Here is a 21,021-nt window from a genome sequence, read left to right on the forward strand (position 1 = left end):
TGCCATTATATAATACATTAAAGACCGGATCAAACTTTACACATGACCGACGGATTAAATATATGCATGACTTTTATTTTCATTAGAAAACAAAAGAGTGATGAACTTGAAAATATTAATTCTTACGATATATATTGGATTGACGATGTGGCAAAAAACAAGAAAAGTAAACTATGTTCAATTGTAGTCGTAGTATCACGAAGCTTTTTTGTCACCATTATACGTTGTTATCGTTTCACAAAGAATTTGCATTTTGGCTCTCACCAATAGTATATATAAATATTTAGAGATATGTTTTAAATAAATTCTACTATTAGTTACTAATGCTGCTTTACAAACTTTTGTTAATTATTGGTCCGATCCAACTTATATAATAATGGAACTAAAAATTGACTTATAAATACTTCAGAAACTAAATATTAACCCTTTAACCTAAAATAGGCCAAAATTAAATATAACGGGCATAGCCTGCCTATGATAATCGGGCCAGAAGTAAATATTACGGCCAAAGCTCGTGTACGGTGATCCAGCCTGTTTTAAGTATTTTGTGGAATATTTTATATGCAATTACAGTCTGATGCAATATTTGTGGTAGACGCAAGTATTAACTAGTTGGTATTGGTATTTTGCCTTGAGGCAAGTTACATGAACTTCCCGACATGTGTAAATAATTGACTTAATCAATAAAATATAAATTAATTTATGAGTAATTAAAAGTATTCCGAGTGGATTTATTACACATAACTGAAAACAAACGAACACCTTAACTCGAGTATTTTATAAAAGCAAATTTTCAAAAAAAAAAATTATAATTGAACCATTTTCCGTGGGATTTTAATGGTTTAGTATGTGCATTGAAACCAAGTACTCTATCGTTATACCAAGTAAATCGACCAATTTTAATTTTAACGAACGTCAAAAAAACTACTCATTTTCTCAAACTTTGATGAATTTTTAAAATTAAACGACTTGTCGTGAGACCGTCATATATCAATAAGTTCTATAAGACCATGATATATACTGCCATAAACAGTTTCTTAAAAACCGGCTTAAATTTTTTTTTTTCAACAGTTAATTACAAGAAAACGGCTCGGTAGATTTTCACCTAAAACGAATCAAACTTTTAAATCGGTTCGGTAGGATGAGCTTAAATGTGGACGAAAAGTTTAACACTTTTTTTCAAATTACAAAGAAACGGCTTGGCAGATCGTCGAACAAAACTGACAAACGATAGTCCTCACCGAAATGCAACAAATGGCTTTTAAATTTCTGAAATCGGTTCAGGCGTTTTTTAGAAAACATCGATCAAAGGTCTAATTTTGACAAATGTCAAAAAAACGATACCAATTTTTGCAAATTTTGACGAATTTTTAAAGCTAAACGAGTTGTCGTAGGGCCGTAATATTTTAGTATGACCCAGAAAACTATGGTATCTACCGTCAAAAAAAAACAAAAATCGTCGAATTTTTTTTTTTCAAACTATTACAAGAAAACGGCCCGGCCGATCTTTACCAAACTAATCAGCACGATTCCCAACCAATATCTATCGAATGGTTTTTGAAATTTTAGAATCGATTCAGAATTGCGGGCTAAAACGTGGACGAAAATTTTGTAAATTGCACCTTTCTGCAATTTACAAAGAAACTGCCCGGCCGATCGCCGCACAAAACTCAGAAACGATAGTCCTCATCGAGATACATCGAATGGCTTTTAAATTTTTGAAATCGGTCCGGCCGTTTTAGAGAAAACGTCGATTTACGGCAAAAATCTGTTCACACACACACGCACACACACGTACTTTTTCCAAATTTGGTCTCATTCGATTCAGAATGGCTTGAAACGTCGAGAAAACAAAATTAGCGAATCGGATTTTTTGATGAAAACAAACTTCTCCTTCGGGAAGTTAAAAATTATTGATTTTTGAAAATTTGCTTTTAGAAAATACTCCAAGTCAAGGTGTTCGTTCGTTTTCAATTATGTGTAATAAATCCACTCGGAATACTTTTAATGGCTCATAAATTAGTTTATTTTTTATTGATTAAGTCGATTATTTAAACATATCGGGAGCCTCAAGACTAAATACCAAACCAACTAGTTAACTTCCCGTAGGGCAAGTTATAGTAATCGCAAAAAAATCAAAAATGAAAATTTTTATATATCTTTACGTTTCAGAGGTTTCTGAACATTTTGGAATACCTTAGAAAAAATGGATGTATGTGTGTGTGTGTGTGTGTATGTATGTATGTATGTGTGTGTATGTATGTGCGGATACAAATTTTCGTCGACGATTTCGGGAACACGGATCAACCGATTTGAATAATTCAAAGAGCATTCGATTCGTATTGATAAGGAGACGTGCTGATTAGTTTTTGGCGAAGGCAGGTCCAGCCGTTCCAAAGATACGGGGCAAAAAGTGCCGAAAACGGTAACTCAGTTGTTAAGAGAACGGAGCGTCCTATTTTAATAATTCAAAAAACATTATACTTGTATTGACAAGATGAAGAATTGGTCAAATTTTCATGAAGGCAGGTCTAGCGGTTTCGGAGATCTAATGATAAAAGTAAAAAAAAATGCCATTTGGCGGTCAAAAATGATCATTAGACATATCAAATTATCGGATATTTTATAAAGATTTTAACAATAAGTATAATTTTTTTTATATTTTTATGGGTTCCGTACCAATGCTTATCCGTTAGACGGCGGCGCGGCAGTTGCGCGCTTTGACATTTTGTCTCTATGCAGATAAAGCAGTACGATTGCTTTGAAAAACAGTTCAGAATTTCCAAAGTATGTCAAAATGAAAAAAACATTTTTTTTTTTCAAAAAAATTTTGTTTTCAAAAAAATTTTTTTTTTCAAAAAAAGTAATTTTTTGTCAAATTTATAGTTTCTCTCTAATTTTTTCGAAGTAAAATTTTTTCAAAAATGTTAATCGTTTTTAAAAAAATAATTTTTGGTACGGGAAGTTCCAGCAATTTGCCTTAAGGCACGATGCCTTAATTGCCTTAAGACAGAATTCCACTTACAGCTAGTTTTATCATTAATTGCTAGTATCTTTATCAGTCACATAATAGAACAACTAAACACATTAATAAAGCATAAAATAAAAAATGAAATGTAGGCATTATAAACTTTTATAGATTTTATAGACTATAGGTATTTTTTATGCCTCAATGTTTTTTTCCAAAAGTCAATCATCATATGTTCGGCGCAGCATGTACGTAAAAACAACGACGTTTTATTGTTATGGTCATCGAGAGAAAAAATACAGGTTTGTAGCGCGGCGCACTTGAGCGATACTCAAGTTCGGAATGTGTGATATTCCCGGTCGACCCACATACCATACAGAGTCACAACATGAAAATATTTTTCGGGAAGTCTGTACCGTTGTTCAAAGCCAACACGAACACCTCAAGGTCAATCACAACTCTTCTCCTCGAATCAATAATGAGACCGCTAGTTTGGAAGTCACCATTGTCTATTTTCGATGATCAATTGAAGATCAGAATAAGTATCATTATGATGTTCATATATCAGTTATAAAATTAAGTTAGCTGAAAATCCGCTAGAACGCAAATATTACATAAGGGTTGTGGCACATATGACAAAAACTTATCTTTTCTAAATCTTTGTAGTAAATTACAATAGCAGTACAGTTTCTCAGATTTCTTATGGAGTTGACACAGAATATTTTATTACTATCATAGATAAAAAGTATTGACACGTTCGGGGGCTTTAAAAGTTTCAGCAAGATACAAATAACGGTCATTTTACTTTTAAATTGGTTGTGATGATTTCCGAAAATTGATTATACACTGTTTGTAAGTGTAGTCAGATTATCATATTTTGATCGTTATGTACGATGAATACTATAGCATCCACGTCAAGTATTTCGCTTCTCTTTTACCGAATGTGCTTAACCAAGCTAATTAGTGACTACGAATAAAGATAAGATAATACGAGAATACCTAAAGAATCAGTTAGCCATTCATTACCTTGAAAAGTATAATAATGATGAAAACGTATGATTATAAAAAAATAAATTTCAAATAATTGACTTTAAAATTTGACTGCTATAGCATTTCTGCATCGTCCGCAAACGTGTTGATGAAAGTACAAAACTCCTCCATATTTAATAAATAATATGAATTTTATTGTTAAATACGATAGTAAGGCTCTAGGTTAAAATTGATGTAGAAAGCAAGATCAAATTACAATTAATTATTAAATCATGGGGGATCAGAAGAAAAACATTAAAAATTTCCAAAAGATTTCATCTTTTATTAAAACTAACTTTTATCAAAATAATATTTAAAATACATATTAAGATTTCGTTACAAGATTAGAAGAATAATACAATATTTATTCGTTGAACTAATTTTAGAATATGTATCATTCACTAGTAATCGTCATGTTCTTTTTCTGAAACATCTGACTAGAAGAGCTTTCCATTACACGTCTTGAACTTTGATAACACTTGAAAAAAAATTGAATTTGACTCATCATAAAATATTAGAAGCTCATGAAAAGTGGTTCAATTATAAAATTTAATTAAAGTTTAGAAAAATGCACTGTGTGCTTTGCGTACGTATCTAGGAACGTAATGATGATTCTGCGTTAAGGCTACGAACTCCTCAATTTCGCATGTACCAATTATCTTCAGCGTCCTTTTTATATATTTGTATCCTTGAATAGCACGCAGCCTACTTTTCTCAACTTTAATATTTATAATTTAATCGCTTTTCATAGGCCTCGAATATTTTATATTGGCCATTTTGAGCAAATCCATCATCAAGTCAAGTTTTATTAAAATCCTAGACGAGCAACGAAAAGGCAAAAAATTGCAAATTTGCGGCATATGCTGGTTTTCTCACATAATGTTCGTTTTGTGACAAGAATTATTCTTATGTCACAGTTTTTTTTAAGTTCTCCTGTTATTAGGAATATTCACACTTTTAACTCGAAAGTGTGATAAAAAAAAACACTCTTGGACACACATTGCAATTGCAGAATTGCAGAAGTCAAAATAAAATTGCACATTTCGATGGTGTACTCACAACTGCATTTTATGCAAATAATTTGTAATAATTTGTAACAATTTGTAAAAATAATAATGATTTGATTTTGGATATATTTCAATTGATTCAAAACCTACAGAAAAGTAGATTACGCGTTGTTTATAATTTAACGGAAATCTCCAATCAATTTATAAACACAAATCCAAATGACTCATTTGAACTCCATCAAATTTCTCACCTGTAACTGATTATCGACCTCGATCTTTCGCGTTGATTAAAAGCATTGATGCGCACACAAAACAATTATAATCATCAAAGCAAATTTATTATAAGAAAGTGACAAGCACACACATAAAAGGCGAATCAACGGGACTCTAAGAAATAATAGAAAACTGTCGTAGATGTACTGTTATTACATCAATACTCTTGAACTAGTTAAATAAAACGTGCATATATGATGAGAGATGCTGCAGATTGGATGTCTCATTAATGTTAAGTTATGCAGAAGAATTTTTTTGCTCATTGTTGTTGCAAAGAATGTGGGTCATTCGAAGTCGCGTGTGAGTAACGTGGATAAGGCACGAAAGAAATGTTTCGGAAAAATGGGTCTTTCAAGGAAAAAATCGATTACATGTTAAAATATATTTATTGCATATATAAAGTATAAAAAAAAATACCAATATCTCGTAAGGTTTTTCTTATGTCCTTATATTTGAACATAAATAGAAATATTTTCTATAAAACATCATATTAAATAATTTATAAAAATTTTCTTCACTGAAATATCGCACTGCCCAGTGGCATTTTTTATTTGTATTTGGTATTTATGATCTTTAGAATCTATTTGAAGAAAAAAAAAATCCAATATTTCATTTCTAAACTTACTAACCATTTAGTCTTCGGTAAGTTCGTGAAAGCACAACTGTCGTACCACATAATTTTTCTATGTACTTTATTTATTAACATGTTTCAATAAGTGAAATTTCTAGTATTTCATCAAATTTGAGAATTCAAATAGTAGAGATACTAATCAAAATTAATTAATATATTTATACATACCTTGCATTTATAGCCCTTCACAGTCTTCACTTAAAAATCGCGCATAATTTTGGATCAAAAAGTTGATCATGTTTTTTTTTCAATTAGAATGATTCAAATTGTAATATTTACAAAATTATAGTCACATTTCCATCCGATTGCTTTAGAAAAATCGGTTGAGGCAATTTTATCTATAGTACAAAATATTTTAATTGCACTTTAATCACTGTGTCAAATTAGTAATAATTTGCGAAAAAAAACTTTTCACTGATAAAATAAACGCAGTAAATTCTTTTACTATTGTTGGATTCAAAAAATAACCGTCTTAATATACTTTTATAAATTAGCCGCTTTTGTGTCAAACCGAAAAAGAAAATCTTGTTCTCAAAACAATACACAACGACCAAAGTAGGTTGCAAGTGCAGGGCGTTCAGCAACAAAGCATTTTAAATACTTCGAGTTTAAACAAAACTTTCTTAAAATGAACGGCCTCAAAAATGTACACGATTTTCAAGCCAACCATAAATCATGAACTTCATTTTAATTATACCGCGGTACAATTTATGAGCTTTGCTTCAAATATCGAAGACATAAACTGAAGAAAATCTTGGCACACATTGAACAAATTTTTCACCTCGCATGATTTTCACTTGAATACTCTTGATGAAAGAGTGAGAAATAGAACTAATCTTCTTGCAAATGTTTTATTTGCATGGAGAAACCTGAAATGCAGTTTATAGAAATATATTCCACGCAGTGAAACCATTTGCACGGACTAATAAACGCAACGTTTTCATTTACGACCGCAATTCACAAAAAACCGTCGTTTAAAATTATACTAACTATTTATATGCTTTGTAATGTTCTTGTTTTTAAGTTGCAAATCGTCATTTATCAATTGATGCAATTTAATTGAATTCATTAATTCAAGATGAACTAAAACAGCAATTTGTTGACGAGCATAGTATTTAAAAAAAAATCATAACAACCTCTGCTATATGTTAAATCTAAAACTCATTAAAAACATTGAATTTGGGATACGTTACGGTGACTAAATTTAAAACACTTGTATATAACCGCTCACGTCGTGCGAATTCACTTTGTTTAAAAATCCTCGAATCGCAACTTTAACTGCTATAATTACAGTTGATAAAACTTAATTACATTAATTATGAAGTAAGTTTATTTGTTCGTTCTAAGCCATAATTGCTTTAAGTTTCTCGTGATAATTTTCTTCTTCAAAAATGTTCTTGATCCAATTAAAAATAATTATATAAAATAGTCAAGTAATTATATATAACAGTCCGCATCTGAAAGAAGTAAAACAATATTTATGAACATTGTTTTATTATAAATTACATAAATAAGCACTTTTTGGAATTAGTACATAACATGTTATTATGCAGAATAACATTTTTGACTATATCAATATATAAATCATTCATTGATAATTATTTTTCTACTTCATCGTATGACAAATATATGTTCAAAATACATCTAATAATGCATATATAAATTTGTAATTATAAAACTAAGACCTAACAATTTTATTTTTCCCATAAATACTATCTACCAAAAATTTATCTTGAAAAAAAAAATGAATAAAATTCATTTAACTCATACTGTGTTCTTGATATTAACTGTGCATACATGTGATCCTTACAAATATATAAATAGAGTATCGCTCCGTTTTTAGTCTTCTTTCATCCTTCAGAATCAACAAATAAATATTTCGCTATTGGATTTAACTCATATCCTTCTTCTTTATTTCCAGAAACAATAAAGATGCATCATCAACAAAGCATAGGATGGGCCCTGGTGACAATGATCATTTGTTCAACAATTACGACAACACTCGGATATCCAAACCCGCCACAAGTAGCTCGCAGCCTGCCACAAGTAGCTCGTAGTTTACCACAGGCATCCGAGCAACAACTTGACCAGGACCACCAGCAATTATACCCACAATACAGGCCATATCCTCAGTATCAGGCAAGACAGGATGATGATCGCAAGTTTGCCGAAAAACCAAATGCGATGAAAAAAGTTGCCCTGGATGATATAGACGACATCCAAACGAACCAAATACACGATGGAGGATTTTCTTGGTCTAACATGCTTGGTAAGTCATTTAATTTAATTTTATGGCAAGATAAAGACTTCAGCAAAATAAAAAGTTATCCCAGTATTTGGATCAATTTATAGAAAATAGTTAAATCAATTCGATAGGTATTCAATTACAATAGACTATTACTTTAAATATTGGTGATATAATATTAAGTAGGATTCGATAATTTCAATTTTAAGTTTCTTTCAATCATTTTCATCTATATTTTTCAGGAATGGTGATGCAAATGATCTTCAATGGTGTTTGGGTGGTCACAGCGCGCCTTCCAAGAGCGATAGCTTAGAAACTGATTCCATTGCCCCATCACCCTGGGCAAATATGCTTTCTGTAGGACTCAAATCCTGACCGCAATCTTGGGCGGTGGAGTATCCAATGATGGTATTGACAAAGTTGATAATGGCAACTCACCAATGCAGGTACTTCACACATATTAATCACATTGATTTTTTTACTTCTGACCACATGCAATAAGCACATCGAAAATATTCTTCATACGGCACGCTTTTAGAAATCTTGTACTGATTGAAGTGGGTCACGTGTTTACGCTCAAAATAATAAGTATATACAAATCATAGAACAAAAAATATAAATATTAGCTTAGTCATTACAATAATATATGCACAACATGCACAAATATCAACAAATATTTAATATTCATACAGATTATTCAAAATTTATTTATAATATTTCACTTAGAATTCACATAACATAGCTTATACTCACCATAGTTTATAGAAACCAAAACAATTTTGAAACAATGAAATAATAATCAAATATTTATATTTCAATTTGGAAATTCAAATAGCAGAAATATGTATAAAGTTTTGCAACGTTGGAACTGTATATAAGTATGGAATTTTGTTTTAAAATCATTTGAATATTCGTGTATGAAGAATGTTTCTTACCATTAGATAAGAAAGTATAACAATGTAATTCAATTTCACGTAGATAGCCTAATTGCTTCACACACCAATTTTCATTATTCAAAAATTACTACTCAATTTCAAATTAAATCATTAACTTCATATATCATCAGAACAAATATATGGAGATAATAAATAATAAGTAATAATGATGTCCATAATGATTCACTATTTCAAATAATCACGGTCCATTACTAACATTGCTCACTAAACTTCGTCAATGTAAGATGGAAAATCCATTCTGAAATGTGAAGAAAAGATGCTAAAATGTTACATTGACGAAATGTTGAACATCACTAATGATCACAATCCTTTGAATTGAACTAAACTGTTTGAGTAGTATTAGCCTACCTATCCTATCCGCTATGTTATCTTGCTTGCCGCAGGTATTTTGGCGGCGGTGTTAGGCGCGGTTCTCGGTAGCAAAGATCCTGAGCAAGTGTCAACCATGGCCAACAAGCAGGAGAGGTAAGTACATTGAAAATGGCGATTTTTACGAAAAATAAAAAAATCGAATAACTTTTTAATGTAGATTATTTTTCTCCTTTCATCAGTAAAATTCAAGTATAATATTAAATTTAAAAGAAGTACAAATACAGTACTATCAGCATTCAAAACTGTAAGCTCAATCAAGGAGTAACCTCCATTAATATGAATTGACCAACTTATTTCATAAATTTATAAATGCAAAAGTTCATCAGGATAACTGATTATTATGTTGATCAGTAATAAATGTTTATGATTGTAATAGAAGTAGTGGTTGTGGTAATGTACATAATACAAAGTTTTTGGCATATTTTTATCCCATATAGACAAACCAACTGACATGACAATATTTGAATGTATTGAATTCCCACATTTAGCGTCAGCAGTAGATTTATCCAATCAAAAGTAATATCAGGAAATATAAAGTTGAACATTCAAATAAATAAAATGTACATATTTATCACTTACTTTGCTACTTGACATATTGCCATATACTATTATGTATATGGAAGTATGTATTATTCAAAATAAGAAATGAATGACAAAGAATGCAGAAATTTAAGATAAATCACTCGTTCCAAAATAATCATTATAAGCGACAGAAAAAAAACTACAAGCACTCAACTTCAAGAATTGTATGAATAATTTATTTTTTCTATAAACTTAAAGTATAAATTTGTGGTATCTTAAAGTATAAATGTGCGATCAATTTCGACGTTTGAGATGAAATTATAAAAAAAACACAGCACCAATCTTAACTAATTTGAGTCCTAAATTCGTGGTTTTATTAATAGATATTATATATAATTATAATTTCGATATACTTTCTAAATTTTGAAATTAATGTGCGGTATTACTTCGACGGAAATCGTCAAATTGACGAGGTAGTTGGTTTCATTAAAAAAAATTAATAAATTTGCTTTAACTGTAATATTATGCCTTAAAACAGTAAATATGATATTAACAAGGAGTTAAAATGGACTAAACTTGATTATGTTATATTATTTTTTATACAATCAAACAAAAAAAGATAATCGCGTCACTCGAAGTTTCATATCACAAAATGTCAACATCAGGATTTCGAAAAAACTTACTGAAATGTGTAATAAAAGTAGAAAATGTGTTGTATTAAAACTGCATTCGGAAAAATGTATAAAAGACATCCAAATAATATGTTAAAAGAATCACGTTCGTCAAACATGGTTACCGTCTAGATTTCATATGTTTGCTATTTTTTCGTGATAATTTTTCCATATTGTTTATATGTGAGGTTTTTATTACACTGAGATAATTTATTTAATATTTATTTTTTAAAGAAAATACGAATTACGTCAATTTAACGAGTTTTCCGTAGAGTTAAGTATAGATAAGCCCGTAAACCTATTGTTAACCCTTTACTGAAGGGACAGACACAACAATATATTATCGTTATCAATAAAAGTGTGTTGAATAATTAAAAAATACGAAACTAAAAATTACAATACAAATTAGAATTACTAATAGTTTAACCCATAGTCATTAATTTTGAAGCAAAGTCCGACGTGCAATATGTCGTCCATGGATGGCAGTCATTCACACAACACGTGATGTGGATGTTGTCTATGGACGTCACCCGTATACACAGATATTATGTCACAGAATGTCGTCCAAAAAATCTCGAAAAGCCAAAACATCAAAAAACCAAACAACATAAAAAAAATATCCATGTTACATTTATCAAATTTAAATTTAGAAATTCTGTAGTAAAAATATATCGATTTTTGGATACAGTTCATCAACATCGTGGTCAACCTTCTGGACGCCCTCAAGACCTCTTTCTCTCACCGTTCCCTACAAGCACGTTCTTCGGGTAAAAAAGATTCATTAAGCGACGCCGCCGTAGCTGGTCTTTCCATGTTCAAAGGGTACATGAGATCCGTCGGTGAAAGCGCAAGGGCCAACGAAGTGGAAACAGTCGAACCATGCATGCAACGCCGAGTATGCGAGGCTAGTGCAGAATGTATTGCGGCCATTGGAGGCGGAAGCATATTCTGCCAACTTGGAGCGTAAGTGGAAATCATATTCTTTTTTTTGAATTACTTTTACTAAACACAATGTCTAAATATACCCATATATATCTCAAAGAAAATACTCTTAATATAAAAAAGTTTATTAGGGGACTTGGTAGATATGGGTATCAGCCATAATTTTGTTAATTTACTAGATAGCTTGGAGAAAAGTAAATTAAATGGTAATTTGAACATTTGTCTACATAGAAATACTGTCCTTAAATGAATTTAATCCATGACTGATAGTCATAAAATCAAATCATACAAGAAAAGGGCGAGTGTCACAACCGTCCTTGGGGTGTGAACGGTTAGAATAGATTAAAAAAACAATAAGTTAAACACCGAAATGGTTTTATAAACGACTTTTGTTGTCAGAAATATGTAACGCATCACAACATAATCATCTAAACAAAGCTTATGAATATAATTTAACATAAAACAATTTTTGTCAAACAAAGTTATTAAGAAATCTATTTTGTTGTGCATTGAATTTTGCTTCCTTTCTTCTACTAATTTTGTCTTAGTTAAATTAAATTTTACTTTAAATGTTTAATCTTCTTCCGAAAAGGACAAGACCCACAAATGTCACAACTATACCCAACGTACACGCAAAAACTAATGCTGATAATTAACTACTAATGTTCAACTGATAGCAAAATAACAAACAAACTGATCTTTCTTATTAAAAAAAATCGAACAAAAAAGAGGCACTGTTGTACTCTCAAAAGCAATGCGGTCTACAGAATATGTTAATGTAGAGCGCAGACTGAATGCAATAATGGGAACTTATTCAAACAAACATAATACATCTTTCTCCTTTGAACCCTAAATTAAAATCAGCACAGTATAACTGTTAATGCTGAGATATTGTCGACAGGCATCTAATAAAAATTTCAGTTTCAATTCCTAACATTCAAACACGCATACAATTCAAATGTATGACAAAATAGCTTATATCCAAAAAAATATTTATTTCAAATCATATTAGAACCTAACTTTTTGATACATATAAAGGGTGTATCAGAACTTAACGTCAAGTCGAAACGGGGTTATAGTATTGAATCTAACTATGATGAAAAAAAAATAGAAACAAAAAAATATTCCATGTACATTTGAAAATTATTTGAAATGCCTTTCTAGAGCATTGGTCAAACTATGACAACTTCTCAGTTATTGTGGTTGATTTTATTATTTTCGTTAATTTACACTTTGGAACCGTAATCGTTAAGTAACATTTCTAAGACCAAAGTCAAAAATATAATAATACAATTATCGTAAGTTTTCTACAATTAAGACTATTTGTTAAACTACAAATTAAAATTGTTCAAAATTGGTTGATAAGTTCCTTCAAAAGTTTGGGCGTTCAGTCAGGATTGGTATAATGGTATAATACTTGATAATAAAATTTCACAATAAATAAAATCGAGTTCAAAAATAAAAATCTACAAATCACATAATTTTTGTAGTGCATATTAATCACATTCAGTTCAGATTGTTAATTGTGTTATTTTTAGACTTCATTTCCCGATTTTTATACACTAACAAGTATTATACCATTTTACAATCCTAATTGAATTCGCAAACTTTTCAAGGAAATTGCCAAAACACTTTAAAGGACGTCCAAGTTTTTAGGATGGGCGTTTGACAAAAAATCATGAAATATCACGTGAGGGAGCAGTATAGTAAGAAATCACGTGTAATTAATTTTTACCTAAATTCCTAAAAAAAAAAACAATGAACGCCCCCAATAGTGCACTTTTTGTAAAGAAGGGCCTCTCAAAGTCGATTGATTTTGAAAATTTCAAATTCATAGTTCAACAAATAGTCGTAATTCTTGAAATCTTAGAGCAATTGTGTCATTCTTTTTGACTGGGGCCCTAGAAATGTTATTTAGGATTACGGATCTAAAGCTTAAAGGGACAAAGTTAATAAAAAGTAACCATAAGAACAAGATGATCACACTTCACAAAAGCTACTTAAAAGCTCATAATTTTCAAACTATATGAAATATTTTTTTCTTAAATTTTTGTTATAATAGTTGCGATCAATTCTATCGCCAAGTTTTGGCTTGACTTTGAGTTCAGAGACACCCGCTATATATATTTCACAAAAAATTATTAATTTATTTTAAAATATTTTATTATAATCCAGATATGCAACCAGCTTCGCCTTGGAAAGATCTAGCGGTACTACATTCGAAGCCTTCTACGAGGCAGGCAGACGTGGACGCTCAGGAGAAGATTGTCGTCAACTATACTTGACATGCAACGAAGTCTGAATAATAAACAATATATGAAAATACTAAAAAAACACCATCAGAATAACCTACTTATAATTTGGAATTTCAAGAATCGCAATAGCTATATTGACCGTGATTTACTCAATATTACAATGATTTTTGAAATAATAAATAATCAATTATTTCCTATTTTTATTTATTGTTTAAAAATATGAAATAATTAAAAATGTCACCGCACTAAACCGAAAGTACTCTATTATTGCACTACCATCAGATTTTTCATCATGAAAAATTCTTGAAAATTTTGACAGACAATAAGCGTTGGCTGGTTATACTATAATTAGAAATATATTTATTTATTTATTTATTACATATAAATATAGTTAATTTTAAGCGAACGTAGAATGAATGTTTAATATAAATTCTATTGAATATTTAGAAACATTTTCAATGATTATGCCTGAAATTCAAAAGAAAGAAATGATAGAATTATTATTAAATGGCACGACTGAAATTTTATTAGAGAAATATTTGGACGCGTAATACTATAAATAATTAAAATTAATTATAGCATTTGTTGCACACTAAATATTATTTTGAAAGATGAATGAAAGTGATGAATGGATCATGAATGAATGTGATCGATAGGTATATTTAAGGAAATTTTGTATAAACAGTATTTTATATTCAATATATTTTAAAATATATGTTAATGAAAACTGTAACAATTTGTTTTAATTGAATATACCACATTTTATTCTTCATTATAGCATAATTTATTGAAAAAATATTATGTTCATATTCAATAACATTCTATTGAAATTGATATTGAATGATTGATATTAAAAAGTAATCACATTAAAATTTAGAATTATTCTAGTGTAAACATTTAGATTTTTTTTACACTGTACACTGAAAAAATATATTTCTGTGTAATTGATGTATTGTATTGTGCATTAATTGAATTCACTAGAACTTTTCGTTATATAGACAAAAAATAGACATTTGTTTTTAAGAATTTGATCGTCTACAAATTTGATTTTTATTGAAGATTTTGTTGTCTTAAATATTAGATTTTTTAGCAATGGTGCTTTGAAAGCAAGTTCAAATCGGTCGAGAATAATTTGAAATTATATAAATCGATTTTTTTCAATCTTTCCAAATTTTTTTGAGAAATTACTAAACGAAAATGACTAATACAAGAAGCAAAGGCGTATGATTGCTTACATGCAACTATAACTGTTCAAATGTGTAATCCACTTAATAGTTTTGATAATTTATAAAATCGAGACAATGTTTATTGCAACTACTTCTCGTGTTTTCAAATCTCAACATATACATATATATTGAATGCTTCGAGAACAGTTTCGATGTCAATAATATTTTATTTACTAAACCCAAATTTTTATGTAAAAAAATAAAGTCATTAAAAGATAGCGAAGAATCAACTATGATATGATATTTTTATTGAAGTTGCAAGTTGTTCTTGAATAAATCGAGTCACATCACATTGCACAAAGTTTTTTCCAATGCACAATATACGAGTTAGTTAATATTCCGATCAATTCCAATAACACGTCATCTGCTTTTTTGTAATATACTATCTTTTAGCAGTTTCATTAAGGTTGCCTAAAGAAATATTAAAACTTGCAACAAATATAGAAGAACAGCATTTTGCGCAGTTTAATGCAAAAAAAATTGAAAAATATTAATATAAGCTATAAATATGTACATAAAATATAAATAAATAAGATAATAAAAATAAAATAAAAAATACCAAAATACAACTTGCAATTTTTCATCATTCTAATGCACTATAATATTTTACATCTCTATGATTTACTTCAATTTGAATTAAAAACGGTACTTGAAACATATGAAGAAATAGAGTGAAAAAAATGTTTTAACTCAGTTAGCAAATTTTGTTCAGATTTAGACCTAATTAACACAAACAATGATCTAATCTAATTAAATATATTAAAAAGATATGAAAGTTTAAATTGAACAAGAATTTAATTTTTAAAAATGCCTATGAAAATAATTTAAATACTATTTATGGATTAATCATTAATATAGCATTATAACTAAAATTGTGTAACTATTTGTGTCAAGAAAAGGTATAAATTATAATAATGTGGCACGTTCTCTTTATCACCTATGGCACCTTGACAAATGTTCGCTCTGATTATCACCTACGATTCAAACTATGAACACATTTTTCGAAGACAAGCAATAGGAGTTGTAATGAAGAACATTAAATAATTCATTTCGGAAATAATAGGTTTGTATTAAATTCTATTGGGATAATGACAACCGGTACGATAAAAGTATCTTCGCGATCGAATTTATAGGCGCGAAAGGGAGAAACAGAAGAAAAAATATGATTAACACGTTAGAGCCCAGGCAACTATCCGTTTGGCTGGCGTCGGCCCTGAGGGCCGGCACTACAATTTCTGTTTGAATTATCTGTGTGATCGCAAGTATTAAAGTTAAAGAATAAATTTAGTCTTAATGAAATACAGGTAAATATAATTACAATGAATATTATTGTAACATTCTAAACAAAAATGTGATACGTAGTAAACGTTGCCGACCGTTCGTCACTACCAGCTGAATCGATTTTTTTTATTACATTCTATGAGTTATTTTAATTTACATTTATTAAATAATATTATAGCTAGTAGTTACCCAAGTAAGTAATTACAATTTGATACTCTTTATTAGATTAAATTAATTAGCCACAATTTTTTATGTCTTCTTAATTCTGGTGTAAGAAGCAGTGGAGCAACGAATGAATTGCGGTTATTTTCTAATTTGTGATAATTAGCGGATCTTGTTTTTATAAAGTTTGTATAGCATCTTCCGATCATCATACAAAGTTTTATTGTTCACGTACCAAAGTGCACCCGTCATCATTCTAAGTAGTTTTGATTAGGTCCGCTTAACCAATGCCACATTAGATTTACTAGAGACAACCCCAAAGCTCTATGCCCGTATGACCGGATAGAATTATTATCTTTTTATAAATCAAGATTTAGTTTTCGAGCGCTAATTTTGAATTATGTCCGATTCAATTTATTCTGCAGAACCAGAATTCAAATGGGATAGCATAGTCTAATGTTGAATAATATAAATACACTGAAAAGCAAATCGTTTGAAAAAGCCTAGAAAGAATAATCATGACTACGTGGATATGAAAAAGACTCTGCCTCTTTAGCACCACTTACTATAATGCTCTCTCATACTCATAGAGCGAGGCGAACATTGGCATAGTACAAGATGAAAATTTACGCTTTGGCACAAATCATATACCGTGAAAAATGTCGCACTTGAAAACGAGTCATAACTGAAAATTTATTTAGTTCCTGTTATGCAATCATTTGAATAACACCTAGAAAAAAACTTCACAAAGTATAAAAAAATATATTTAATAGAACTGTTTACTATAATTTTCAAATGTAAAGCGTTTCCTAATTTGGTATACAGTGAAATATTGTTATAATCTATACGAAGGATTTGAAGTGCAAAATATGACGTTATCCAAAATTATGGGACAAGGCCCGACACCCGATGGCGTGAGAAATATTTACTTTATTTTACCTATTATATTTACCACTTATATTTCATTTCCATAAAACTTAGTAAGAATTTAAATAAGAAAACTTAGTAAGAACTTAATAAGAACGATATAATTTTGAAACTCTAAAAATTTCATAGTTGAACCATTTTTCTAAAGTCTGGTCTTAAAATATTAGACTTACAAAAACTATATAAATTCCTTGAATTTAGTATTAATTAATTCATTAAGTAATTGTAAAATTCATGAAACTTTGTTAACATCTTTGCCTTAACAGACCATGATCTCTATAATATAACACAAAAATTTAACGAATTCGAAGAAAACGTTTAAGCCGATCTTTACAAAAAAAAAAAGAAAACTAAACACAAATTATACAAAACTAATTGTCAATTGGTTCCGGATTTAATGTAAAAACGTTGACAAAAAATATTACTGCTAATCCTAAAGAAACGGATTATCTTGCAAAACTAATCAATGCGAGTCCTTATAGAATAATTTCATCAAATGGCTAAGTTCTATGAATGGTCAAATATTTCCTAATTTTGGTGCCAACCTATTCAGAATTACTTGAAACGACGAAAATGCACAAAATTAACATATCGGATTTTCTGATATAAACAAACTACTCCTTCAGGAAGTTAAATACTATTTTCGATTTTTGCGATTTAAATAAGCGTAACGATGAACATTGTCAAAATAGTTATAGTTGTGTCTAACGTAACGGAGTATTAGTAGATATATATAACATGCCTTCATGTGTAAAATAAAGCAAAATTAATTTACTTCAACAATTTCTCTACAAACCACTTCAGACAGATTTTAAAAAAATAGTACATAATTTTCAATCAACAAAATAGTTAACAAAAGTACCAAAATAATCAATTTACAGCCTATGAACGACCGTATGCAATACAGTGGCCACGCCGGATCTGGATACGCAGAAACATATCCAGCCCACGCGTATCAGGCATATCAACAGCCACCACACCAAGGGCATGCATATGCAGGAATTCCAGTACATCAGTATGCAACACAAAAAGGAGGCCACAGGTAAAAGAAAATAATTTGTGATAAGCTGTTATTTTAGATAAAAATTCCAAACAATTGATAAATCAGGCAGAATATTCTTTTACATATCAATATTTGACGGAAAGCACGGTTTTCCAAAGCTTTAGTTATGTAAAATGAAGTTAGTTATGAAAGCTAGTGTAAGTTTTCATTCATTTGAGTTAAATTTTGAAATAATTTGTGAATGATAGTCATTAAACAATAGATTTAAATTGCAAAAATAAAATTATTTACAATGAATATGCCATTAAAATTTGCATGTTGTGCAGAATTTGACAAATTGTCTTTCCAGCTATAAACATCATAGCGGCGGAGGCAAAAGTGGAGCAGCACTATCAGCGCTCACTCTCCTTGCATTTATGTTTTTCCTGAATATTCTACAACAATGCCTGAGAGATCACATGAATTCTATGGGACCAGAGGTAAATAACATTAAAACTAAGTTCATATTCGTACAAATTGAGAAAAACGTGCAGAATGTAAAATATGGGAGACTGGGTACGGTTATGACAAGTTACGGAGTGACAGTCGTCACAGCTAAACTATACTGATTTTGAGATAGGGTCCAAAGGGAGAAAGATGAAGTATATTTGTTCGAACAAGTACATCAACATGATCTATAAACCAAATAGCTTTTAAAGAGCCAAATACGTTTTCTTTGTTAGATTTCTTACAATATTAAACTGTTACTTGTATACTTGTAGATCACTTTGTTATTTTGCTGCAAGTTGAATATTAGTAGATAATTAACAGCAAACAGTTTTGCTTTATGTGACATGTATATGAAGTGAGATGTATTTCTTGTCCTTTTTGGGTGGCATTTAAACGAATAAAGAAAAATCTAACTTATCTAAGACTAAATACGAAAAAGAATGAGAAATAAAATTCAGTAGAAGAAAATAAATGATTTCATAAAGATTTCTTGTTTAAAAAATTATGTTTTGTTATATATTGTTATATTCATAAGCTTTGTTTAAATAATTATGTTTTGTTGTTTTACATATTTTTGACAATAAAAGTCGTTATAAACCATTGTTGTGTTTATAGCTATTATTTTTTAACCTAATTTTATGCCTGTCACAACCGTTCCTCGGGTGTGGTCGGTTGTGACACTCGCCCCTTTTCCGTATGATTTGATTTTAGACTAATCCATCGTATTTAAGGACAGCATTACAGTATTTCCTAGTATACAAATGTTCAAATTACCATTTAATTTACTTTTCTCCCAGCTAACTGGTAAATTAACAAAAGTATTGCTGATAAAAAGTGGTACAACGGTAACCAGTCTTGACTACAACGAAAACGATGCACTTTGTAGTAGTGTACAATTATAAAAACCATGCATTTATATTTTAGGATTAATGATCGAGTATATATGTTACGAGTATATTTCATAGAATAATGTAGTAGGTACATATATTTAAAAAAATAGTTCTATGAAGATATGAAATTTGTAATTTTATTTTTATGGATACGCATAATATTGTGCCTCTGGTTAACTTATATTGTTATAACAAATCGACTTATATCATAAATTATTTTTGTTACTGCAGGTCACAGTCATGACGGCACAAAAGAAAGCAATAGAACTTCAAAACGAAGTCGCTCTAAAGAACGAAGTGCCTACTCAAACCGCAAATGACAGATTTAAGAGTGAAAGTTCCACTGATCATGAAAATTCCTTTACTATTACCAAAATCCACAGAGGGAAACAACCACAAAAACTCGAAGAAAGATTAATCGATGAATCGATGCAGGTTTCCAAAAAACGAGATAAGCAAAAATAAACTCATTGAAAAATACTAGAGATAGGTGAAAAAAAATCAATCACTGTTGTTTTATAACCATATTAATATTTTGCTTTCCATTATCATGATGATTTTTAAGTCAAATACATATTTATCAATTTGTAAATAAATATTAAAGATTTCAGAAAATTTTGCTAAAATCTGTATGCCGAATATTGTCTATGTTAGCCCATAATTTGTATTAAACTAGATAATTCGATACATAGTAGCGAAATTTCATTAAAAAATTATTTATGAAAGAATGTGAAATCTATTTATAAATTATATACGTTTGACACATGCAGGTTTAATATCGCCACCAATAGAACAAAAATAATTAATTTCCAATTTATATAGAAATTATTTTACTCTACGCTTTTATAATTAATAAATGTAATTAATAAAATGTTTTAAATATGTTGCCCGTTTTGTGAAGAAAATTTCAAACCTAAAGGAATATAACAAAATACACATGTAAATAGGATGCTTTACAATGAATTTATTACTTACACATATAAAAATATTAATAAACATAAGAACATTAACTGCTGACATTTTTGTACAAAGTGCATGTGATAGTTTTAAATTCATATTACCTAAATTATTCCACTATTATTCAATACGATTTCATATTTCCAACAAATAAATTTTTGAAGAAAGAAATAACTTTTTCCACCAACAAAAAACTAAATAATTCTTCTATATAA

The 21,021-nt window shown here is 29.5% G+C and overlaps 1 protein-coding gene and 1 pseudogene across 2 annotated transcripts in view; one reads left to right on the forward strand and one right to left on the reverse strand.

The window, feature by feature from the left end:
• LOC113384545 (uncharacterized protein DDB_G0284459-like) overlaps positions 1 to 21,021 on the reverse strand; it is a 76,725-nt gene that overhangs the window by 39,374 nt on the left and 16,330 nt on the right. The window lies entirely within an intron of this gene.
• Positions 7,748 to 13,918, forward strand: LOC113384547 (annotated as a pseudogene).

The sequence above is a fragment of the Ctenocephalides felis genome, unplaced genomic scaffold (assembly GCF_003426905.1).
Source record: "Ctenocephalides felis isolate EL2017-DRISC unplaced genomic scaffold, ASM342690v1 CF-g0.4_SCAFFOLD_03571, whole genome shotgun sequence".
In the NCBI taxonomy this organism is placed as follows: domain Eukaryota; kingdom Metazoa; phylum Arthropoda; class Insecta; order Siphonaptera; family Pulicidae; genus Ctenocephalides; species Ctenocephalides felis.